This window comes from Eptatretus burgeri, chromosome 9, assembly GCF_056783735.1.
Source record: "Eptatretus burgeri isolate ZD-2024b chromosome 9, Ebu_testis_v1, whole genome shotgun sequence".
In the NCBI taxonomy this organism is placed as follows: Eukaryota; Metazoa; Chordata; class Myxini; order Myxiniformes; family Myxinidae; genus Eptatretus; species Eptatretus burgeri.
The window spans coordinates 54214704-54242540 of NC_140969.1; the positions used below are offsets into that span (position 1 = coordinate 54214704).

The following is a 27837-nucleotide window of genomic DNA, read 5'->3' on the forward strand; positions in this document are numbered from 1 at the left end:
GTGCCAGATTGTGTCAAAAGCACGTGATATGTCCAGAGATGCGGCTCGGATTTCCTGTCTGGCATTGAGGACCTCCATCCATTGTTGGGAGAGCAGAAGCAGCATATCCAGGGAAGAGTGACCTGGTCTGAAACCGAATTGATGATTGGAAATCAAGCTATTGGAGAAGAGGAATGATTTATGTTTGGAATTTGAAAGCAGTGTGATTCAATATTTGTAATTTGCACAAGACCTAGCAGAAGACAAGAAGGTAAAGATCTTCACTCATGAGTGGACCAAGTATCCAGCATCACTTTTTGAGTCTCATTCAAGTCTTGAAGAGGGATTTTCAATGAGAAAGAGAAGTAAATCGGATTACCTGGTGGCTTTGATTTCATCACTTGATGATCTCTGGAAACAAGAAGATATAATATAACAAGAAGATATAATAATATAACGTTAGATGCTTAACTTTGATTTCGTTTGTTTCGGAGTGTTGAGAGCAGTTGAACTTTGTAGTACACAATTTCATCTAACGAAGCTTTGAAAGAACTTCCACTGAAAGATTGGATGATGGGGAGAACCCAGATTTGGGTGATTGGGCATTCAACACATGATCATGACACGACCCCCTTTCTGAGGAGAGAAGAAGAGCATGATAAAGAACGAAAAATACCCACTGAAGAGAAGGTTAGACAAGTCAAACTCCATCAGGGCAAATATTTAACATCGACATTGCATGGTGCCTGCCTGGGGGAATGACCCCTGACCACACTCGCAAATTGCTGCTCTGCAGACACATCGTAAACTTGCCATGGTCGCACAACACACAATGAAGGCCCTGAAGCTCCATATGGCAAGTCATCTGAAATTGTGTTCAATGGTGTGGGTGGGGCTCGTACAGCCATCGTGGCTGCCTCCAATGTGCATAGCTTGCTTTGGTGAATCAAACCTGATTGCACGAACTGCTGCTATGAGGTCCAAAACTCTGCTGGGGCTGGATCTCTGATTCACATCTCGAGTCCTCTTCGTCTCCTTCAACCCAGTGTCATCTGCAACCTGGTGTCGGGCCCAATGTCATACCTACCAAGATCTACCTTCTCTGCAGCTCAAGGAGCACCTAGACTGTGTTTCCCATTGGGTGCTGCTCTATCGACACCCTGACTTGCTTATCTTCTGGCCTCAGGTAGCACGTCTTTTCAATTTGTGACACCTGCTAATGAACAGGCAATGAATTAAATGGAAACACACTCACTAACCTGGCTGAGACACTCTTGAAATGGCCGTCATCCAGCGTTCTTCTCCTATGAGTGCTCACTGCCATTATTGATTGAACTTGTGTTAGGGATATCTTTTCTCCTCTAGTAATGGGGTATGGTGATCATGTGTAATATAATTATTCGAATTTTACCTGATAGGAAGAAAGTGGGGGTGTGGAAGAAAAATAATTATATTAATGTATTCTCCATTATATTCACTTGTTGAATTGTTGCTGGTACTATATAAATTTAATTTTTGTACTATAGTCGAATTGGCTGTCAGTAATGTTTCCCTTTTCCCAAATATCTTTTGACCTGCCATGAGTGTGTCATTCTCTCCCTCCCACACAAAGTGGCCACGTGTTGCAGTTCTGAGTTATTTTGCCGCATGCCTATCAGCTTATCTCATACTTGAATTCTCAAATGTTTCACCCTCCCATTTTTGGATGTCAAGCTGTGTATAAGAGGGATTGCTTCGGGCTTCTGTTTCATTGAAGTTCATTTGAATGTTTCACTGAATCATTCAATGTTCTTCCTCCATATATACGAAATTAAAGATTCTCCTTTGGTATGCTGATCCATCATATGGTAAATTGAGTTATTTTCCACCACACAGTTGTGATGTACCGTAGTCATAGCCAGTTGAAAGCATGATGAGTTTCTTTAACATGCCAGGGTTCAAGCCTCTGCCTCACACTTTAATTTATCTCATAGGTTTACTGGCCTTTTTGACAATGAGACCCTAAACCCACAAGGACAGATCTCATCTGAAAATGAGAGAAAATAAAGGACTTTGCTACCTCAAGAAACCTTTGTTTCTTGAGCAGCTCAGCTGTCGTTGTCTTTCTTTCCACTTGTGCAATTGAAGAACTTGATAAGCCCAAAAATGACTTCAATATCTCAAAGATTTGTACTCAATACCATAGAATAGTTCACCAACTATTGGACTCAGATATTCAAAACACCAGAATTTGCAGATCCACCTTGTTTACAGCTTCTGCCACATGTAGTTGAATAGGAGCAGCAATTGGTAGAGTTGGAATAATAGTCAAATCTTACTTACTCCACAACCTTATATTAATCACCTGAATATCAGATCCGATTGTATGAGCAATATTTAAAGGGAACCCAAAAACACATGTTCTATCAAGCTACTCTCCAACCAACGTCAGTGCTGCATCAAGCATGGAAGAGTTCTCTGAAAGCCTAAACCAGATAGTGTCATCTATCTCTAAACATTCTTGTCTTATCCTTGGAGGTGATTTTTATGCCCAGGTGTCGAACGGCTTTTCATACCATTTCTCCACCAACAGAAATGGACATTTCCTTCTTGATTTCATCCATCACCATGATCTTTTAATAACCAACATTCTTTTTCAATAACCACAATCAAGACTGGACGTTCCATGCACCAAACAAAACATCTCAAATTGATTTCATCCTTTGTTGTAAAAGATGGAGTAACAGTATTATGGATTCTAAAGATTACTCTTCATCAGATCCTATTGGCTTCGATCACAGAATCGTTTGCACAAAGATAAGGATTAGTGTGCAATCAAAAAAGAACAAGAACAGGTCCAGACTTCATTGGCATATTGTCTCTACCGATCCTTGCATAGCCTCCCGAATTGAAAATCAAATTTCTACTGAATGGGCTATATTAGAAAGAAATCAGTCAAGCACATATAAAGATTTTCTTGCTAAATGTAATAAAGTTGGTTCGACTATATTGCCACCACGAAAACATGTTAAAATCAGTGTTCAAGGAACACCAAAAATAAACACTGCCCATGATGCTGTCCTCAATGCACAACCAGAGACTATCTACAACACAAGCTGCATCATGTGATATGTATGATGAAGCCTAGGAAGAGTGGTCTCACAATTTTCTGGGGGGCTTTGACAAGGGGGAATCAATCAGAGCACTCCGTAACGCCTGGATCCTAGTGAAACATCTTTCGGGAAAGAAATCTAAAACTGTTTTTATCCAAGGTGAATATCACTTCGATTCCTGGAAAACTAATTTCCAAAAACTGCTCTCTTATGATAATACCAGCATACTCAACAATACAATCGATCCCATTGTTGAGGTCAACTCCAACATTATTGCTGGCATTTTTTTAATCAGTAGAAAATGACACGGCAATGAAACAAACGAAATTTGGAAAAGCTCCAGTTCTTGATGGTATTCCAATCGAAGTCTGGCGACTTCTGACATTAAGAAAAATTTTGCTGAAATTCTGCAACGAAACATACCTTGGAAAGCAACCTCCAGAATGGGGGAAGGCAGATATTGTACCAATACGCAAGAAATGAACATTAACACTCCCTGAAAACTACCGTAGAAAAAGTTTAACTCAAATAGCAGCAAAAATTTACAATCGCCTCCTTCTAAACAGAATTCGCATTGAATTAGAAAAGATCCTACACCCGAATCAAAATGGTTTTAGGCCGCTTCTATCTATATTTTCTCGGATCCTTGCTTTCAGGCGCATCATAGAGGAAGTGGGCAATCACCGAAAGAAGGCTGTCATCATCTTCATAGACTTCAGGAAAGCCTTCGACTCCGTTGGCAGTAATAAACTTTACCAAATTTTAAATGCATAGGGCATCCCTGCATTGATTGGGAAGGCCATACAAATTATGTATGAAGATACATCTGCAGTGGTATTAACTCATGAAGGAGAGACTGCCCCTTTTCAAATCGACAATGGAGTTCTTCAAGGTGACCTGCTCACTCCTTACCTGTTTATCATTGCCTTGGACTATGCCTTAAGAACTGTCATTGAAGACTGAGATGGTTTAACTCTCTCCTGGCATCAAATTAGCAGACATCCAGCTCAGCACATTTCTGACCTTAACTTTGTTGACAACATAGCGCTCCTTTCAGAAATGTTAAGCGAAGCTGAACTCCTACTTGACAAGGTTGAAACTGCTGCTGTCTATTGGGCTTGCACTCAATGCTGAAAAGACAAAGCATATGCACTTAAATCCTTCTGCTGAGTGTGTTCTACTTACTGTCGCCGGAATTCCGATAGAGAGACAGAGAGAGTGAACGACTTTAAATACCTCGGCTCCTATACCAACACACAGCATGACTTAGAATGCAGAAAATCTCAGGCTTGAGCAGCAGTTCACGCCCTCCATAAAGTTTGGAGATCTCCAATTAGCAGATGGGGTAAGCTAAGAGTCTTTAAAACCACAGATGACTCAATCCTTCTCCATGGATGCGAATCCTGGATCTTGACTGAAACATTGGAGAAATCACTGGATGCTACCTTCACCTGATTGCTTCAAGAAGTTCTGAATGTTTCTTGGCAAGACCATATCACTAATAGGGATATATATGGTGCTTTGCCCCACATCTCTGCTATTGTGAGAGAATGCCACCTTCACCATGCTGGTCATGTGATGCAACATGAAGAACTTGCAAAGAAAGTTCTACTTTTTGTGATTTTTGTGGGATCCTTGGATCCTGAGTCCTGAAGAACCCTACCCTGTGAGACATCATCGAGGACACCAGCATGAGGGGTGTCGATTTAGTCAATGCTATGTCTCATTGAGAATCCTGGAAAGATCTCATCATGCCTCCACGATAAGTGGATGATAATAATAATAATAATAAAAATAAATATATATATATGCATATATATTGTTAAGTTTGTGGAGTAGATGGAGGAATTTCATCTAAAATAGAGGATTATATAGAGTTGTTTGGTCCATGGACATGTAGGAGACATCTCGATGTCGATTAAGAAGGGAAACTGTGAGCTTAAGTGTTATGTGTCACCACACGGGGGTTGATGCTGTGTTAAATTATGTTGGGCTTAAGGATAATTTCTCCCAGTATGTGATTGTCCCCTGTGACCTTTTCCTATGTTTTTGCATTTCAAGACTGGCGATAAAAAGGATCACATCCTTAAAACAACAACAACCGAGCCGGACAGTTCCAAGCAGGCAAGAAACCCCGTATCCAGGGGTGACAACTTGCAAGCCACGCCCCCGGAGTGGATGATTGATGGGAATGACGTCAAACGGGAGGAGACAGGTTAAGAGGAGAGTCTCACATTGTGCGACAAGAAGGCAGTCGGGACAAGAAGTTTGGGTGGGACAGAAGCAAGAGAGGCAGGATCGGCGGTTGAAAGAGAAGGGCATTATAGCTGGTTTCACCTCGATATGGTGAAGAAGACTACGTGATTCTTGTGTTCGCGCTGAGGTGAATTTGCTCGCATGATGGAGCAAGACGCTGCCCATGGACTTTTGGCTGGATTGTGTGACACCAGCCTTGAAGCCTCGTGTTGTGCCATCGAAGAGAGATGGTGCCATTTTGCAGAGCAGCGGCGTCGGCAAGTGCGATCGACGAAAGAAGTTGCATGGCGGTTTCTGAGCCCTGGTGTTGAGTATCGCCGCCGAATTGACTCCTGTATGTTTCCCTGCTCAGAGAGTGGCTGGGCGCCATTTAGGGCACATTTTCCTACGCAGTGAGGAAGTGGTTTGTCGAACATCAAGCTCCAGAAACTCATCCCTGGGCACACAGCGAAGTGCCAGGACAAAGGAGGGATTTTTCTTGTATTATTCGGTCTCCTTGTCTGGATTAAGGTCTGTGTGGAGGCACTTCAAAATTAGATTTAGTTTTAGCTCATGTTACCTTTTTGTTTTTACATTTTGAAATATTAGCATTGTAAATATTTGATTTATTTTCATTAAACCTTGTATTTATTTAAGCTGCTTGTGTTGTCTATTTGTCGTGGGGTAGAGTACAAACCCCTGTGCTGTGCTTCCGTCTACTACGTGCCTTTGCCGTCGGCCCGTCTTATCTCCTAAGAAACTCGGCTTTTCGCCTCCAAAGGGAAATCACTCGGCTATCTGTCCAGGTATGGGCTAACCCCCTGGACACGACAATATACATATATATATATATATATATATATATATATTATATTATATACACCGGGCGTAGTGGCGTGCTCCTGTAATCCGGCGACTCGGAGGCTTGGGTTGGAGGATCGCTTGAGGACGGGTGCTCTGTGCTGGGCCGCGCTATGAGAGGGTGTAGGGCAGCTCGGAATCATGGCGAAACCCAATCCTTATTCCCTGTGTCGTAAGAGGCGACCAGGGTTGCGTCAGGAAGGGCATCCGGCGTAAAGCCTGTGCCAAATCAGTATGCAGATCATAACGGATTATCCGCTGTGGCGACCCCAAACGGGAGCAGCCGAAGGAAGAACAACATCTCTATTATAATACCAAGCTTGCACACTAAAAACTCGGCTCACCGTCACACAATCCCTATGAAATTGCTGTGGCACTTAGCGGACATGCCAACAATGTTTGGGAAGTCTTGGCGTTCCATAGTACCACTTGTATTTTGCACAATGCGTATTTTTGTCATTCCCCGTGTACGCTCTGTCGTCTGCTACCAGCTATGTTGTACTGCTATCCCGTGCACGGGTATCGCTAGTATGTATATATATTTTATATATATATATATATATATATATACATATTGTGACCAATCTGGAAACCATGTGCACTCAACATTCAGGTCCCAAAGTTAGTTATGCCGGTAAGTACGTGTGTAGTCAGGACCCCGTCCTTTTGTTTAGCGGGAGGATTACATGTGTGCGCTTTGACGTCTTTAGTTAGGTTTTACATCCAACGAGCCATCCCAAACCTACCCTTCACGCTCCATCACCACCCGCTGGCTGCTCGTACCTTGACTTGCCGAGAGGGGGGCCTCGCGGTTCCGGCCCTCGGGCCCCACAAACGATAGTTTTTGTACAGTGGGCCTTTCAGGGCAGACCCTCTTGCTCTGCGCGAGCGAGGCCACGTGGCCACATGAAGAATATGTGGTCTCCGAACAAGGGCCACGGCTCCGCCCTGGCAGGGTGTGGCCGAAGGTTAATGAGGGACGGACAGCGAGATGATTGTCGCCAAGGCCCCTCCCCGTGTGGGAGGAGATATATCCCCGAGCAGACTCGGTTGTCGTTGTCGTTGGCCCTGGGAGATTCGGAGTACTTGAGTGGTTACAAGTTGGTTGGCGGTGGTTAGGCTGGAGAGTGAGTGAAACAGCCTGTTCGTGAAACTTTGGTGGGTCCCCTCCGCAACCCTGATCTCTGCCCCGGAGCTCCAATTGCTCCACACGGCTGCTGCCACGAGCCATGAGTCCCACACGTGCTACTGGGACCTTCGACGACCCACAGGTGCCCATCCAAACTCTGACCCCCAGCTCGTCTCTCTCATCGGCTGGAGGGTCCAATGAAAACTCCGGGGTTTCTTTTCTTTTTGTGTGTGTCACTATGTGTGGGCCCGTCTATAAGTAGAATTGAGTAAGTGCTTTGAATCATTGTAAATTCCTGCTCTGCATATTCGCTTCAAGTCTTGCCTCCTTTTCTTTTATTGCAAATAAATTATTAGAAATGTTCCCAGCTCTTTTCCGTCCTTTCTTCATTTGGTCCAGCATGGTCCGGGTCTGAGTTCAGATGGGGTTTCATCCCTGATAATCTGTTAATCCTAGCCGGAACGGCTTTGGCAGTTTCCGCTCGGCTGCAACCGAACCAGAGTTAGTAGTCGGTAGTTGGAACCCTACCGCAGTCGGTGGAGTGACCCGGTTCGAGAAAGACGTACCGAGGGCGTGAATCCCCGGAAGCCAAGACTGTGTGGTTATTTAGGTATATTGGGATCTAGGTAATTAACCTGACGCCACGCAGTTTAGATATTGGCGTTTCACGGTCGATTAATTGACCCGCCAGCTTCGGAGTTATCCAGAGCGATGGCCTATAATTCCTGGGAGTCTGGTGGGAGACGGCGTAAATTTCCTCACCTCGCGGTCGTTCTCGCCACCGACCCCCGGCCCACAATAATATACATGTACAAATATACATAAACATATATATATATATATATATATATATATATATATATATATATATATATATATATATATATATATATATATATATATATATATATATATATATATATATGTATATATATTGTTGTGGTTACCAAATTCGCAAACCACCATTCAGGTCCCTTAGGTGAGGTATCTCGGTAAGTGCATGTGTAGTTAGGCCCAAACCCGTTGTCTAGTGGGAATACATGTCATTTATGCGTGCTGCGACTCTTCAGGATAGCCGTTTTTCTTTTGCTATCTTTATTTTGGACCAACCGCCATGATTACCACCACAACCACAACATCAACCACCAACCACAACGCCGCTTCACCACAACCGCCACGACCTTCACGTCACACCTCGCAACCGTAGCATCGCCACCGTTCTTGCCCCGCTGTGGGTACCGGTGTTGGACTCGTGCAGGGCGCGCGTCGAACAGCGTGTACAAAATCACGGATTTTGTGCTTCAAAAACGGATCAAAAACGACACACGCCCACTTTTTGCCGTCCAATCGGTGAGCGAGGGGCGATTTGGCCCCGCCTCCAGGACGATCGATATATGCAAATTTGTGGATCAAAAAGCCTTCACGCCCACTTTTTCTCGGGCCAATGGGGAGCGAGGTGAAAGGTCAAAGGGAGGGGGTCAAAGGCGAAGCTACGGGGGGATAAAAGGACCGTGTTCGTCAGTGAGAGGAGAGTCGGAGAGTCCAGGGGCGCGGAGAGTGGAGAGTGGAGAGTCGGAGAGTCCAGAGGCGGAGAGTAGGAGAGTCGGAAGCAGAGGGTCAAGACTTCGCGGGCGGTGGAGCTGCTCGTCGTGTGCGTTGGAGTCGGAACGGAGGGGACGAGCTGTGGAAAGGCGGCGACACCAGACGAGGGGGTGATCGCGTCGTGCAGGGAGCTGCACCCGAGGGAGGCCGACAGCGCGACCTGGCCGAGGTGGAGACGCACACCAGGGATAATAAAGATCCTCTATACCCCGAGCATCAGCAACCCCCTCCTGTTTCCCCCCGCGCTGAGATAGTGCGACCAAGGGGGCCCCTTTCCCACCCCCTACCAGACACTGCCCGCGGCGCCCGCGGGGTTGGGGCGCCATTGCCGCTCCGCGTCTCATCACCAGACGGGTAGGCGCGACCCGGTCTCGGCCTCAGGCCCGCCTCATCCTTGAGGGTATTCTTTCCTTGGTTTTGGGTATGTGTTGTCGGCGCCGTCTGTGAAGTAGAATTGTATAAGTGTTGCCGTGTGCTCGGTAGTCGGTATTAGCTCTGCATTGTGTTTTCACTTTTACATTTGCTTGTTGTGTAAATTGCATTGTGTCTTTTCTGTGTGCATTTGGTGGAATTGTATACGTGTGCTTCCCGTGTGCCGCGAATAAATGTGCTTTTGTGTTGAACTGTTTCCCGCTTCGCTTCGTCATTTCTCCCATTGAATCCTCATCTTGCTTCACGTAAAGGGTTGGTAGTGGGCTGAATACGCCCGATAATTAATCGAACCGTCGAGGTCGACGATAACACCGCTCGGTTATTCTGATAGTACGGAACGGGTCGCTTAAGTGGCCCGTGTCCGAAGTCGACCTGCGGCGAGGTGCGATCGCCCGGTCTACCCTCCGCGTGGGTACTTAGGTAGGTCGAATTTGGCGAGCAACCCTATCCCACGCGGGGGCTGATTGGCTCGATCGCGGTGAGACCGAAAGGTCCACCCGTGACTGGTTCCCGGCGTTAGTCCGAGAGGGTCACGACTGGATTGTCCTTCCGGTGGGCGACGTGCCGCGATTCGAGTTACGTGGCCGTCAGCACGCCGGCGGGCGCGAATACCGCAACAATATATATATATATATATATATATATATATATATATATATATATATAGATATATATATGTATATGTATATATATCTATATATGTATATATATATATATATGTATATATATATATATATGTATATATATGTATATATATATATATATATATATATGTATATATATGTATATATATATATATATATATATACATATATATATATATATATACATATATATATATATATATATATATATATATATATATATATATATATATATACACACACACACATATGCCTGGTGTTGGATTAATGGTTTGGGTGGTGTGCTTGGGATCCTTGGATCCTGAGTTTAAATCTCACTCGGCTGTTGAATTAATATCAGGTGGGGTTGACTCTTCCTGTCATCCTTCCGAGGTTGGCAAAAGGAGTACCAGCATGCTGGTATCCTGTGTCGGAGTGGCGACCTGTCCAGGATTGTGCCGAATAGCCAAGGAGACTGCTTCGGCAGCACCAATACTCTGCACAGAGTATGGTCCCGATTGATGGATATATATATATATATATATATATATATATATATATATATATATATATATATATATATATATATATATGTGCCAAAATCATGAATAAATAAATGTAAACAATCACAGCCAATTATTTGAGCAAATTCCAAAATGCTATTAATCACAAACATGGGATGTATATTCCCTATAACTAATTACCACAGCAATAAAGACAACAAATTGCAAAACGTTTTTTCGACATTTCAATGCAAATGAGACATGCAACATTGGAGCTTAATACATTGTGGCTCTGGGCGATCTTCAATTAAATTTGTGCACCATTTTGGGGAAGGCCTTGCGGTGTTGCCTCCAGTAGCGGCTGCTTAATTGTGGTATCGGGCAGTCCCAGAACTAAAGTTTGGCGGCTGAGGCGAGTGAATCTTCGATGCGAAGCAAAGTAACAGCCGAATAGGTAAATTGCAATTTTCATGTGCTGCAGGTAAATTAGTGCATGTAACCGATCGCTCTCCTTTTCATCGCTTGGCTAATTACAGAAAGCCATAGCCATTTGTGTGTTGTCACGTAGAAATGTGTTCATATAATGATTGGAGATGCATGGAAAATTGCTCCTTCCTTGACCATGTTATTATTTCATTTAAATTGCCTGAAAGTGTATCCACAAGAAGAGGATGACTGTACCTGGTTATACTTTCACCAGGTACGCAAAAATATATCGGCACCTGCTGTCCAGTTTATGTCACAGTCAGTTGGCTGCCCACTTTCGTCTTGCATGGCTGCCCGCTTTAGTCCAAGGGGAAAAGCCTGATCTCCACTCACATTTCTCCAGCAATCTTATGGATTCCTTCTGTTATAGAGCATCTGGAGCTGCCCTTGTGACGATGCTGCAATCTTTGCAAAAGTGATGTCTGGAGCTGCATTTGAATTATTATGCTGCCCTATAATATGATAATGTTGCTGGAATTTCATTCAAAACAATGACTTGTATAATTAACTTTTTCCAACTTGCTAAAGACATGACCTATCCCTGTAGTTCATGCCACATTCTCAACTTCACCCAATTGTGCTGACACTGATTTACAAAGCCACAGAGATATGAACACACAAATACATGGATATAATATATACACAAAGACCATTTAAAAGGTCGTCAGCATACCCGATGGAGGATGTGCGAATTGTAGATCTGATCATGCGTTTATTATTAATGATGCGTCAAACCCAATCTGGATGCCATAAATCTCTGTAGATATGTTGTCCATCTTCATCACACTCCAGAGGTACAATTCCTTGTGAACTTTTGAAGCTTAGACATTGTTCAAACTTCTCCATCCATTTCAAACGGATGTTGAAAAGAGCGCGAAGCCATTGATTTGAATCCTACAGAATGTGGACTCGCTCTGTGTGTGATAAATGACCTCCTTAACTCCTCTGCTTACCTCATTGACCTATATGGTGACCAATCCGACAAAATATGTCGAAGAGTAAAACAAGCCAACAGATTTATAATACTGCATATGGAAACCATGGGCTAAGTACGTTACAATAAAATAAGTGATTCATAGACGTGAGAACATTCTCCCTCGGTCGTAATCAGCCCAATTGGTGTTACAATCGTAGATCCACTGCAGGCCTCGTCGGATTTGGCCCAAATCTTGAGCAGGTTCTCCAAAGCTCGTCGGTGCGATTTGCATGGGCAATTTGGTGAAGGCGTTCCATATCTAATTTTTTAGGTGTCTGTCGATTGATAGAGGATCAAGGGGACACATGTAGATGAAGACATTGTGAATGAGTAGATGAGTGGTGTAAAGGAAAGGGGTCTGGAGGTAGAGGTGGTGAACAGGAGTAGAGGAGTGCAATGATCCTTCATATTCTCTGGAAAACCTGTATATCTCTTTCCTGATGAATCACATCCTCTGCCGTAGCATCCCTTATCCTTCAAATTGGCAGCCGGCAGCACCTTCTTCCCTCTCTGCAGACCTTGAAAGATTTTGGTTCGATGAAGCAGTACTTCATTGGCAGCTAGTTGGAGCACTGCTCTCCCTTTTAGACCAGCTTCCCTGGCTCTCACCATGCACTTCTTGATACCAAGGAAAAATCTCCTGTGATAAAGCTTTGTCTCTGAGCTTGTTACTCTGACATTGCAGAGAGATTTGTGACACCTCTGTCTTCTATCGCCTCCTTCCTGATCTTATTCGTGACATCCAGCCAAAAAGTAATTCCTTCCTTTCCTATAGAAATTCTCTGCAGACTACTGTAGTACTGTAGTTCATGCAGAATACCTGTTACCAACTATAGTATATGAGAGAACAACTCTCTTATACTATCGTTATAACTGCATGATTTTTGCCTGGAATGATCCCTCTGCCATTTTCTTGCTCTGTTCCATACTCCCCTCCTTCCCCAATGATTCTGCAGGGTGCACCCAGACTGTTCGTAACCCACTTGTCTTGAAACTCCCAAAATCGAGGCTCACTGCTCACCCCTCCCCCCTCATTTGTTCCTCTTTTATCTCACCTGTAGAACCACCTTCCTCGGTGTGTTCAGTCACATTCTTTCTTCAGTCACAAGAAAGTAAATACCAATGGATTTTTTTTAACGCAGTGAAGAAACTTTGGTACATCATGGGTGATGAAGATTGTGGTCAAGTTTAATAAAAATTGTGTGTGTAGTTTCTGAGAAGAGAGAAATTACCGAGGTTGGAGTGCAACCCAACCCTCATCGACCCCCTTAGACCCCGATTATTTTCAATGATATGAACAAACTTTGGTACATCACGGGTGGCGAAGGTTGTGGTAACGTTTAATCGTAATTGTGCGTTTGGTTTTGGAGAAGAAGTTGCAAGTGTGTTTGTGGACACCTCCCCACCCCCCCCCCCACACGCACACACACACGCACACGCACACGCACACACACACGCCTCTTGTGGAGTAGGACGGGGAAAGTTTGTGGCCCAAGTTTTTCAGGAACCTGCTTGCCAAGCCTTGCATTAGACCAATGTGGGAAGGAATTTGGGAGGGTGTCGTGGGAAATAACTCAATTTCCACAAGTTGGATCAGCATACCAAAGGAGAATCTTTAATTTCGTATATACGGAGGAAGAACATTGAATGCTTGACTGAAACATTTGAATGGACTTCACTGAAACATAAGCCTGAAGCAATTCCTCTTATACACAACTTGACATTCCAAAGAATGGGAGGGGAGAACTACAGGGTTAGCTGATAAGCGTTAGGAAAAATAACTCAAACTGCAATACGTGTCCACTGGGTGAAAGAGAATGACATAATCATGGCAAAAGTTGCAGTGATATCAACCAGGTCACCTTGTTTCATAGTAAGACATTCCTTTTATCAATATTTAGGTCAAAAGACTCTTGGGTAAAGGGAAACATAACTGACAGCCAATTTGACTATAGCATAAAAATTAGATTTATAAAGCACCAGCAACAATTATAATTGAGAGTACACGAATATAATTATTTTTCTTCCACAGAGGAGCATACCCAAAATACTCCCGAAGACCAGGAATATCCACAAGACTAAATTACCCAGAGGACCCAAAAGACCCCAAAGACCCAAAATACCTTGAAGACCCAGAAGACCCTAAAGACCCAAAAGACCCAGAAGACCCTAAAGACTGAGAAGACCCAAAAGACCACAAGACCCTGAAGACTGAAATTCCCTAAATGACCCAGAGAACCCAAAAGACCACAAGGACCCAAATGACCCAGGGGAATCAAATGACCCGAGGACACAAAAGACCAAAAGGACACAAAGACCCAGATGACCCAAAATAATGATACAACACAAAAGACAGCAGACCCAAAATACCCAGAGGTCACAGAGGACTCAAATCACCCAATGGGACTATCTGTGACTCAAGGAAATTCAGCATAATGCAAAATGTGACGTTTCTGTGCTCCCCTCTCCCCCTCCCCTCCTCCCACTACCATCACAAGCAGACTCTGTGCTCCCCTCCCCCTTTCTTCAAATCCTCAAACTCCCTCCCAACACAATGCCCTCAACTCTCCACCCCCACTCCCCTCAAAAACCTCAAACTCCTCCATTCCAACTGTTCCCTCGCCACCCTCCCTCCCCCAAGCCAACTCTTCCCCTCCCCATATTCTTCTTCAAGTCCTCAACTGCTGCAAACCCCAAATACACAACCCCAATTCCAACTCCCAAGTCCTCAATCCCTCCTCCCCCATTCCCATCATCTCAATCTCCCTCTTCCAACTCCATGCAGCTGAACCCCCAACTCTCTTTCCTCCCTTCCCCATTTTTTGCTGGTTTTAACAACGTTACACAAAGATACACAGGGAACTTTGGCACATAAGAAGGCCATTTGGCTTATCATGTCTGTGTTGTTCCTGTCCCTGTTTGTTAAGAACAATGTTAAAAGTAAATAAAGATAGAACATTAAATTCACAATCACTTCCCCCTTTCTTCCTGAATCCTTACTATAATTTACGGACCAGTGTTTGTGTATTTGTTTGTTTGTCGCACTACTCCTACTACAGTTGTTGGCCGATTACATCCAGACTTGGATCAGCATGACCCCAATTAGTGCATAGTGGTGATTTTATCTTTTCCGTTGGTCTTGGAACGAGGGAGAGGCTCGCTAATTGTCTATGTAAATGTGTATCATGTAGCGCCACCTCCAGGTGGGGGAGGGTATTACAAGTTTCCACCATTTACAGTCCAGTATTCCTGTCCCCACATTTTCCAGTGCAGTGATGTGTTTTGAATGATTTTTGATATGTTTTTGAATGATATGTTTTTGCTTCATGCACGTAACTTCCTGCGTTTTTTTTTTATTTTTTTTTGCCTTCACAGAGCTGTCAGTTGACTATACCACCGTCCAAATAAAGGTATGTGTCAGAAGAACATGTTGCATGCTTGGAACAAGGTCGCCTGTTGGGCAGGTACTCTGCTAGTATACATTATATACAGGTTGTGTCAATAAAAGGTTCACCACTTCAAAACTTTATTCACCAAAACATTGAGTAATAAAACAAAAAAATTAACTCTGAAAATGAAAAAAAATCGTGGAGAAATGATTCTCATGATGCATTAATATGCTTACAGTTGAGGTGTTTCGATGAGAGACACACACACGCGCACACACACACACACACACACACACACACACACACACACACACACACACACACACACACACACACACACACACACACACACACACCATGCATTCACACAAATTGTGAAGTTTTCAATGGTTACTGACTGCACATAAACCTCAACTTCTGCCTTCAGATCAGGTTCATATCTGGGGTGTTCCTTGTAGACGTTATCCTTACAAGCTTCCCACAGGAATAAAATCCAGCGGATTGAGGTCAGGGCTGTGTGGAGACCATTCATTTTCCATATGCAAATTGAGAACTCGCTGTCCGAATTTTTTGATGCAGAAAGGCAATTGTTTTGTTGGCTGAATGCGGGGTAGCACCGTCTTGCATGAACCACTGTCGCTGGAGGGCTGCAGTTCACATTGATTGCTTCAAGTCTTCGTAAAATGCGTTGACAATTGACCGGTATCATTCCTGATTGATGTCACCCGTTCTTCCGTTTTTGTCTTCAAACCAATATGGCTCATACATACCTCTGTAGCTGACAGCAACAAAAGCAGTGACTTTCCGACCCTTAAGCGACTTCTCTTCAAACTCATCTGGGCATTGACTTCCCCAGAAAATGTTGTTCTGTGAATTGACAGCACCATTGATGTGAAAGTGTGCCTCGTCACCGAACCACACATCGTGGATCCAGTTTGGGTTTGCCTCCATCTTCTGCTGCAGCATCTCACACATAGCGACTCGTGCTGCTTTACCCCATTGGTCAATTTATGGGCTTTTGTGATGTGATAAGGAAAGAGGTTTAAATCTTGTTTCATTACTCTTCTGATACCGCTGGGAGTGAGACCCAGTTCAGCCAATTTTTGTCGATGCAATTTCTTCAGACTTTGCATGACTGACTCACAAACTAGTTCCATGTTTCCTTCACAACGTACACTTATTGGGTGACCGGACCTTCCCTTGTTAATGTTTGGAATCGTCCCTTCACTTTTCAACTTTTTCACGAGTTTCCAAATGGCTGGCTTGCTTGGCTTGTTTCTGGGATGCACTCCAGACTCAGTGCAGAACCTCGTCTGGATGGAAGCAATAGATCTGGTCTCAAAATACCACTTGACAATGTTTACTAATTGCTCCGTAGAAAACGTCATTTTTTCCATAGAATACTTTGTTTATGCTTGAATGACTTCTCCAAAGATCATTGATCACTCCTGCAAAACAATTTTTTTTAAGGTACACACAAAAAGTCCAAGGTCATTTGAAGCGGATAACCTTTTATTGACAAACCCTGTATGTGTGTGTGTATATATATATATATATATATATATATATATATATATATATATATATATATATATATATATATATATATATATATATATATATATATACACACATATATACACACACGTAGATAGAGCAAAAATCTCTCTTTTATTTGTTTGTTTGTGTTCAATGCAAGACCACATATTTGAAGTTCCAACTCCAAACTTGAGGTACAAATACAATTTTGTGTGTGGAGGCTAACTGGCTGGGTGACCGCGGCCTCATTCAGGGGGGGGGGGGGAGCATCCATTTTCTCTGTTAAAGTGTATCGTGTATCGACACCTGGTGATGGTGGCAGAGGGTATTACAATTTCTAAATTCCCTTTGGCAACAAAGTGTTACATATTCACGTTTCTCTTCCCATACAATGCAACATAAATTATTCACGTTTCTCTTCCTATGCAATGCAACATAAATCTGCTGACATGTATATATATATATATATATATATATATATATATATATATATATATATATATATATATATATATATATATATATATATATATATATATATATATATATATATATATATATATATACATATATATATATATATATATATATATGTATATATATATACATACATACAAACACATGTGATTTAAAGACCTGATGGAATGCCTACTCTCCAAACAAATATGTCTCTTGAGCTGCCTATTTTTAGATATATATATATATATATATATATATATATATATATATATATATATATATATATATATATATATATATATATATATATCAGAGAGTGTGCCAGTACTCTATGCAGGGATTGTGTGGAAAAAGAAATGTCTGTCCCACCCATCACATACAAAACTAAAGTTTAAGTATCTTCTGTAAAAAGTCACTTTGGCTTCATATGAGAGCCGACCTGGTCTGTTCAGCTGATTGTCGAGGTCGGAATCACTTTTCAGTACTCCAGACCTTGGCAAAAGCCAAAAAATCAAAAATATCAAGGAGTGCATTGTTTGTTAATGGTGTAATATTACCAGAAAGTCGGTGACAGAAAGTACGTTCTATTTAGAATGTTAAATGGTCTATAAAGTATGCACAGTACCATTACAATGTGAGCACATCTCTGAAATTTGCAAGACAACATTTGTAAATCAGTCATAGAACATCTGTAAATATTTCTAAAAAGGGTAAATGAACAACTACTAAAAACATTTTTTAAAATGCAAAAGGATGTCGGGATATTCCTCTAAAAATTAGGTAAACAAGGTAGGGGTGATCACAAGAAATGATCACGCAAAACCATACTTACATCTTTCTTTGAATAATGGTACTCCCTGGAAAAGACAGTTTTATTTCACACACACACACACACACACACACACACACACACACACACACACACACACACACACACACACACACACACACACACACACACACACACACACACACACACACACACACACACACACACACACACACACACACACACATACACACACACACACACACACACACACACACACACACACACACACACACACACACACACACACACAGTCTTTTCTGTATATCACTATTATAAATATTTGTGGACTACATCTCGATATCGATAAAACTGAGGATGTGTGTGTGTGTGTGTGTGTGTGTGTGTGTGTGTGTGTGTGTGTGTGTGTGTGTGTGTGTGTGTGTGTGTGTATGGTCGTTATGCATTTCCTCAAACTCCAACCGATTCCATTCAAATTCGGTACGATTATGGCTTTTGGTCCAACTTAGGTCGTGGGCGATAAATTTTTTCGATAACACTTCCAATATTCGAAAAAATCGATAAATCGATATCCCTTATGGGATTTTCCATTCAAATCCACTCAAGTTTAATGCATATGGGGGACGCAAATTTTCACTTTGCCCCGGCGCCGTTTACCTCCGCGACGCCAAGTTGTTAGGGTTAGGGTTAGGGTTAGCTGTTAGGGTTAGGGTTAGTGTTAGGGTAGCTAACCCTAACAGCTAACCCTAACACTAACCCTAACCCTAACAGCTATTCAGGAAATTTGCAAGAAAGCCCGGGCAACGCCGGGCTTTATTGCTATCCCGAGCAACGCCGGGCTTTACTGCTAGTCTATCTATAATTCCAGCAATCTGTGTGTGTGTGTGTGTGTGTGTGTGTGTGTGTGTGTGTGTGTGTGTGTGTGTGTGTGTGTGTGTGTGTTTGTGTGCAATGTGTATGTATGTCTGCGACCGCCGTTTCTCGACAACCACTGGTCCGATCTAATTGAAACTTGCCAGGAATATTGCGGGGGACACGTGGATGTGCCTTTTCAAGGTTTGATATTAATCGGAGAAGCGGTTCCCAAGTTACGGCATTTATCTGTCAACCAATGACAGGACACGATGCTATGACATCACGAATGACGTCACAATGGTTCCTTTATTTATTTATTTATTTTTTTTGCACATACGGGCACGCACATACGGGCCCGCACCTACGGGCACGCACCTACAGGCCTGCACTAGTATATATAAATGCATATATACATGTATATATGTATATATATATATATATATATATATATATATATATATATATATATATATATATATATATATATATATACATACATATATCTTCTATCTGTAATTCCTGCAATCTGTGTGTGTGTGTGTCTGTCTGTATGTGTGTGTGTCTGCGACCGCCGTTTCTTGACAACCACTGGTCCGATCTAATTGAAACTTGCCAGGAATATTGCTGGGGACCTGAGGATGTGCATTTTCAAGGTTTGATATTAATCGGAGAAGCGGTTCCCAAGTTATGGCCATTTATTTATCAACCAATGACAGGACACGGTGCTATGACGTCATGAGTGTTGTCACAATCACAATTCTTTTTTTCTTTTTTTTTGATATGATGTCACAATTGACGCTGGGGACCTGAGTATGTGCCTTTTCAAGGTTTGATATCGTTCTTCTTCATCCGTTTCAGCTATTTCTCAAGTGTTTCCCAAGTTATGGCCATTTATTTATCAACCAATGACAGGACACGGTGCTATGATGTCACAACTGTTCTATTTTTTTTGCGCGATGGACGTCACAATTCTTCTTCTTCTTCGTTTGATATGACGTCACAATTGACTCTGGGGACCTGAGTATGTTCCTTTTCAAGGTTTGATATCATTCTTCATCCGTTTCAGCTGTTTCTCAAGTGCTTCCCAAGTTATGGCCATTTATGATACGGTTAATCAGATGTTGATATTTTTGATATTAATTGGACAAGTGGTTCCCAAGTTACAGCCATTTATTTACCAATCAATGACAGGACACGGTGCTATGACGTCACGAATGACATCACTTTTTTTTTTTGTTTGTTTTTTTTTTGCACGATTGACGTCACAATTCTTCTTCTTCTTCATTTGATATGACATCACAATTGACGCTGGGGACTTGAGTATGTGCCTTTTCAAGGTTTGATATTAATCGGACAAGTGGTTCCCAAGTTATGGCCATTTATTTATCAACCAATGACAGGACACGGTGCTATGACGTCACAATTCTTCTTCTTCTTCGTTTGATATGACGGCACAATTGTTGCTGAGGACCTGAGTATGTGCCTTTTCAAGGTTTGATATTAATCGGACAAGTGGTTCCCAAATTATGGCCATTTATTTATCAACCAATGACAGGACACGGTGCGATGACATCACGATTGACGTCACAATTCTTATTCTTTTTAAATTTTTTTGCACGATTGATGTCACAATTCTTCTTCTTCGTTTGATATGACATCACAATTGACGCTGGGGACCTGAGTATGTGCCTTTTCAAGGTTTGATATCGTTCTTCTTCATCAGTTTCAGCTATTTCCCAAGTGTTTCCCAAGGTTTGAAAGCTGTTTTTTCCCAAGGTTTGAATTAATTGTTCAAATTATTAATTAATCCCAAGGTTTGAATTTTCCCAAGGGAAACAGCTGTTTCCCAAGGTTTAAAATTTATTTCTTTTGTTTTTGTTTTTTGCACGTACAGCCACGCACGTACGGGCACGCACGTACGGGCACGTGAGAGCGAAGGAACAGCCTGTGTGGTTGTTGTTTCTGGCACGCGGTTTGAAAGTTTTTTTTCTTTTGCACATACGGCCACGCTCGTACGGGCACACGAGAGCGAAGGAACAATCTGTGTGGTTGTTGTTTCTGGCACGCGGTTTGAAAGTTTTTATTATCCCCCCCCCCTCCGGAGGGAGGGGGCGTGATATTGTAATCGTCCGGTTTGTTTGTCTGTTTCTTTGTCTCTCTCTCTGTTAGCAACTTTTCGGCAAAACGGCTTTAGCAAACACTATCAAATTTAATCCCCAGGTGGGCAATGAACTTTGGACGACCCCATTAACTTGTGGGTCCAATTGGATCAAAGGTCAAGGTTACAAAAAGATCAAAATCGTTTTTCGCTCATAACTTCGTGAAAAATGATCTGATTTACTTCAAACTAAACTTATAGTGAACCTTATTCTTTTTGTCACTTATAATTCTAAAGTGAAAAATGCATATTTGTGAAGATCGGTAGGGTCCGAAGTTTTGGGGGTCATGGCCATTGGTCAAAATTACATATTTTCCATTATAAATCAAACAAGTGGTGCCAGGCACAACAAATCCTGCCGATTTAAGGCATAAAGTTATTTTGGGGATCAAATTTAAATTTGATACATCCTTAACCTGAATGTTGATTATAAGGAATAGAATAAGGAATATTTTAGTCTTAGTTTGAAGTCAATTAAACCATTTTTGACGAAGTTATAAGCGAAAAACAATTTTGACCTTTTTGTGACCTGACCTTGACCAAATTGGACCCAAACGTTAATGGGGTCGTACAAGGTTCATTACCCACCTGTGGATACAATTTGACAGTGTTTGAGCCAGCCATTTTCCCGTAAAGTTGTATTTTCATAACCATGTTTTAGTTTTAATGGAAAATTTGTAATTTTGACCGATGACCATGACCCCCAAAACTTCGGACCCTACCGATCTGCACAAATATGCATTTTTCACTCTAGGAATGGGTAGGATTATAAGTGACAAATAGAATAAGGTTCACTATAAGCTTAATTTGAAGTAAATCAGATCATTTTTGACGAAGTTAAGAGCGAAAAACGATTTTGATCTTTTCGTGACCTTGACCTTGACCTTTGATCCAATTGGACCCAAAAGTTAATGGGGTCGTCCAAGGTTCATTGCCCACTTGTGGATTAAATTTGATAGTGTTTGCTAAAGCCGTTTTGCCATAAAGTTGCTAACAGAGAGACAGACAAACAAACAATCAGACAAACAAACCGGACGATTACAATATCCCGCTCCCTCCCTCCGGGAGCTGGGATAAAAAGGTTAGGAATATGCGTGTTTACTATGGAAGACATATATCAAGTCCTTTATTGGCTTTCATTTGACACCATGACCTTTGACCTTACGTGGCCTTGAAAGGTCAAAATCATTTTATGCTCATAACTTCATCAAAAATGGTTTAATTGACTTCAAACTTAAGACTAAAATATTCCTTATTCTATTCCTTATAATCAACATTCAGGTTAAGGATGTCTCAAATTTAAATTTGATCCCCAAAATAACTTTATGCCATAAATGGGTGGGATTTGTTGTGCCTGTTTTTTTTTTTTTTTTGCACGTACAGCCACGCACGTACAGCCATGCACATACGGGCATGCACTTACTGCATGCACTAGTATTATAAAATGATTAAGGATATATTTTTCTTGCTAAGCGTGCTGTAATTATAGCACAAAATTAAATAAAATATTGGTGTTTCTCGTCGTCAAAAGACTTATTCCAATAACCTTTTGAACACTCCACTCCACCGACATAAATCCATGAGAAGAGAGCACGACCCAAACACACAATGAAAAAGACACGTTTTTAGCGGTTCAACGAGTAGTCGTTTGTTCTCTGGGATTAGAGACAAAAACGTGTGCGTGTTTTCAGATGGGATTTCGCTTAAAAAGAACATCTTCGACAGCCCCGGGATGTGTGTGCTCAGGTGTTATGACCCAAAGTGAAATTTACGTTCGATATGAATGATAGTATCTGCTCTCAGAACTGGTGGTAATACACTAGCAGCTCTATTCTCCTGGGAGGAAATAAAACACCTTTAGAAGATTGCAATGCTCTTCCAGCTTCCAGAGCAGGTGAGGGATGGCTGTCCTTGCTCACTTCGCTCCAAGCACCGATACAGTCAATTATGGAAGAGTTTGTGCATGTAAAAGTCCACTGATGTTTACTAATGACATTGTCCTGCACAGGATATATAACATACATGTGTTACATTGACATAAGTAGATGATGTCAGTTGAAATGAAACAAATTCATTTCTTATGTCCTTATCATGAATTTTTGTTCTTATCATGAAACAAAGCAATTAAATGAGGCTTTATTATCACCACACTTTTTGAAAAAAACGGGGGATATTGTAAATGGCTCTGTCTGTCTGCTTGTTTGTCGGTCACGCTATATCCTATTAAATGGTTGTGCAGAAATTCACTAAACTTGGGAGCTATGATCACCACATGGCACGAAGGTGTGAGAGCAGTGTAAGTTTTGGGCCCACTCTCTCAGGTGTGGTCAAAATGGCAAATACCCGAAAATGCAATTACAGGCACATTTTAAAGCATTTTTTAATGAAACTTTGTGTATGTAATCAACATTGGGGGCCACATGAAAAATGTAACCATTTTATTTTTTTTGTATTTGACCCCCGATTCATGCCCCTGTGGTGGGGACTTTGGATAACAAGGGTTAAAACAAAAAAAAATTCACTAAAAATCTGATATTGAGTAATTCTTGATGGAACGTTTTGCCTTCTTTCAACTTTGCCTTCGATGGGAAGCGTCGGGATTTGTGAAGATGCGCCATCGACTTCACTCTAGTTATTATTATTATCCCCATGCTTTTTGAGAAAACGAGGGGATATTGTAATCGGCTCCATCTATCTGTCATCTGCTGTCTATCCGTCCATCACACAATGTCCTCCTTAACGGCTGTGCAGAAACTAACCAAACTTAGTAGATACTAGTTATGATCATCACATGGCAAGAATGTGCAAGAGCAGTATCATTTTTGTCCCCCCACCCTTTGGCATGGCCAAATGGTCAATTATCAAGAAAATGCAATTATGGGCACATTTTAAACATTTTTGATGAAACTTTTACACTATTCAATAAACATTCTGAGACGCATGAAATACGTCACGATGTTTTGGGATTTACCCCTGGTTAATACCCTCAGCAGGTGGGGATTTGGAGTTACAGGGGTCAAAACAGAAATTTTTATTATATTCAAGATTTGATACGTCTCGGAATTAAATTAAACATTGGCGATGTTTTGGACCTGTCTACCTCCTGGACCTGTCTTCCCCCCCCCCTTCGTCGGCAGGCCAAGACCCTTTGATGGCATTTTTTGTTCAAAGCTGGCAACCATACTAGAAAGTATCACTATGGTGAAAGGTTTCAGAAACACCCAGTTGCCAAAATGGCATTTGACCTTAAAGGTCAAATTTGGAGGTCAAAAGATCAATTGAGGTCAAATTTTGTGTTTTCCCTCTTTTGTCGTGTGCTTTCAACAAATGTAAGGTTTGGCAAGAAACATTGAGGAATGAAAGAGATACTAGGGTTTTATTTAGCAAAATAATAGGTAATTGTGAAAGAAATTAGGATTTAAAATGCTCGTTACTCCATTATGGATCGGAATACACACAAGGTAAAGACTTGTTCCTTTAACGTCACTTCTTCCTGAAAATAATTCAGTTTCTTCATCAAGAAGGCACTACGATGGCTGAACATCATTTTCCCGGTGTCCCATTACCTTTGCCAATTAATGTTGCTGTTGAAATCCTTAAGATTGACCCAGACCATGTCCACTGCCTGCCGTGTTAAGGCCTCCATCTGCATCACAACCGCATGAAGGTATACATCGTTGCCCCTTCCGATGACAAATGCAAGTGTGTGTGCGGCACTTAGTTTTGCATCCACAAGTAACCAACTCCAAACAGCTGCTTGGAACAGATGGCTTCCGTAACCACACCACTTCTAACCGTTTATCCATTACCTGACACCCTCCTGTCTTCTGAGGGCTTGGGATAACGACGTCAGATTTGTTTGCCTGCAGCCACACTTTGGCCTGGTGTTTGGCACGTGAGAGATGTAACTCCAGTGCATCACTTGTTGGTGGCAACATTTCAATTGCCTTTTTTTCCTTTCTGGAACAAGTCATGTTTGGCCCTATCAACACCCGACGTAGAGCACGGTGCCTTGTACAACAGGCATACGAACTCTTCAACTTTGTAAATGGACCATCCCTACCAACACCTTGCAACAGCTCTGCATGTTGCAAATACACCCTCCAACACGATTTCTTCCCATGCCCAGCAAAGGACGAGACAGTATCGCAGCCGGTTATGGCATGGAAGCCAAGCACATTCTCCACTACTACTCGGGGGAGGTTCTCATTGATGATGTGCACTGGAAAGCATCCCTGCTCCTTGGAGGTGCCTCTCATCATCCACACTTGGCACAGTTTGTCCCTGGTAGAGTGAATGAGCAAGAGGAGGACGTCTGTGTCCCGGCACTTCACAATTATGCTTTCAATCCAGCATCAATGGCTTCAAGGGCATGGAGGATGATCCTTGTGTCCGCCTCCTTGTGGTTTGCCTGCAGTGTTGGGATGACTCCCCGTGTTGTCGAATATCCATTTGGTTTGCTGCCACCAACAACTATCTCTTTGTCTCTGTCATTGTGCTTCGCAAGTCTGTCACTTAGGAACATGGCAAGGTCTTCCTTGTTTCCATCTAAAGCGATGAAGTTCTTCCATGCTTGGGGAAGATGACGATCCTCCCGGTCGATCACTTTTCAGATTGGTCTCTTCATCTGCCCAGCTCTTTTGGTCCTTGTAGCTGACTTGATAGACAAAGGCCAGTATTGGTCAAACACAACATCAATCCTAGAAACCCTGCCACTGAACTGCTTCACCACAGTCTTCTCGAAGTTTTTGGCATAGTCACCAAAGGTCTTGCACTTCGGTGGCTTCCCTAGGGACTGAATCAATGCATGGCCATCGATTATGATGCATGTTTTTTCCTGTTGTCTCCGGTGTTCCTTTGACTTTCTCTACACCAAGATCAGTGGTTAGCAAGGGAAGCATTGCAGACTTCGGGGTACTGTTCATCTTTTTATCTGTGTTTGTCAAACGAAGTGGAACAACTGACAGTTCATGCTCCAATACTTTGTGAAGATCGACAACTCGCCCAGCTTGTGTCGCATTAAACAGTCTCTGTATCAGTTGCCTGTCCGCTTTGATTTTCTTGGTGACCCTCTGCTTTCGATCTTGCACAGGTGTTTCATACAGCATTGCAAACGTCTTTGACTTCTGGCGTTTCTGGCGATCAAATTTGTAGTTTTTATTTGAGAAGGAAAAACCGATTTCCTTAGGATTCTGAACGGACAGTATGTTATTTGTTTTTCCCCTTGACCTTTTGACCTTTCATATGACTGTAAAATTATTGTAATTAGGTCAATTGCACTTTCAAGTCCCTGAGAAGGTGCTCCATAATGATTCTTGTACGTTATCTAAAAGTCAAGTCGATAAAAGTATCAGTCAGGAGAGGGTGTCCCAACTCCCTGAAAAACCAATGCATTAACGAGAATTCAGCATTTATATTCAAGGATTTCTTCACGTTTACCTATTAATATGGAATTTAAAATCCTTGTATTTCATTAATTCCTCAATATTTCATGCCAGACCTAACATTATTTGAAAGTACAAGATAAAAGAGGGAAAACACAATTTTTGACTTTATTTGACCTCCAAATTTGACCTTAAAGGTCAAATGCCATTTTGGCAACCGGGTGATTCTGAATGACTGGACCATAGTGATACTTTCTAACACGGTTGCCAGCTTTGAACAAAAAATGCTATCAAAAGTTTTTTTTGGCATATTTCCTGGGCTTGGTCTGCGGACTACCTGGAGCGACCTGCTTTCCAGAGGACCTCCTGCTCTCTGCGCTCATTCCCAGTGGAATTTTTTGCCATCTCTCAAATTTGCTTTCGGTGGGAAGCATAAGGATTTGCGATGGAGCACCAATGACTTCACTCTAGTTAATACTACTAGCAAGTTGTCTGTGCCTGCACGGGATTCGAAACGGAAAGGGATGGAGTCAGCAAAAATGCAAATAGCATCTTCTGTCATTGAGCAGAGGAAAGCTGGGAGCAACAATTCCCATTTATTGTCACATCTGATGTAATTTAAATGTTTTAATGGTGGCGAGGAGCTCCATTTGAAACTATTTGTTCGATATATTTAGCTTTTTGATGCCGAGGTCAGGTCAGGTATGGGAGCATGCGCCAGAGCAGCGCGTCGCTGCGTACCCTTTCCGCCGGTACTCCAGGGGCCTCCGTCTGGCCATCCCCCACGCCGATGCCTGGCTCATCGCCGTCTCCTTGAGATGCCGGTCAACCTGCTGCAACCACGAGCTCCACTCATGAGGGTCCCTCGCTGAGAGAATCTGGTGAGCAGGATCAGTGGCAGGAAAATGAGCCACATCACCATATGCCCGCAGCTGACAGTCATGAACTATACAGGTAACAAATCTCATCTGAGTCTCTCTCATCAACCACTTGTTGGACACACAGTATGACCAGCGATAGCCAAGGATTCTCTGAAGAGACCTGCTACCGAAGGAATTAGGTCTCCATCTCAGATCTCTGGTCAGAGTCCAAGTCTCACATCCGTGGAACAAGACTGGAAGCACCAAGGACTTCAAGACTCGGACGTTCATTCTCCTGCATAGGTACCGGCAGCACCACACCTCATGATCCAGTGAATCAATGACTCCCCAGGCCCGACCCAGATGTCTGGTGACCTCTGGCTCACAGCCAGCAGAGACATGAATATCACTGCCAAGGTAAGTGAATCTCTCCGTTACCTCAACACCCTCACGACATATAGGTGCAGACAAGATAGCAGCATCCA

At 42.4% G+C, this 27837-nt stretch overlaps 1 long non-coding RNA gene across 1 annotated transcript in view; it reads left to right on the top strand.

Annotated features, from left to right (window-relative positions):
• The window catches only part of LOC147020150 (uncharacterized), a 71874-nt gene that overhangs the window by 35943 nt on the left and 8094 nt on the right, over positions 1–27837 (top strand). Inside the window, exon 2 of the long non-coding RNA XR_015061657.1 lies at positions 15294–15328. This is a non-coding gene — a long non-coding RNA (uncharacterized LOC147020150). The remainder of the gene's footprint in view (positions 1–15293; positions 15329–27837) is intronic.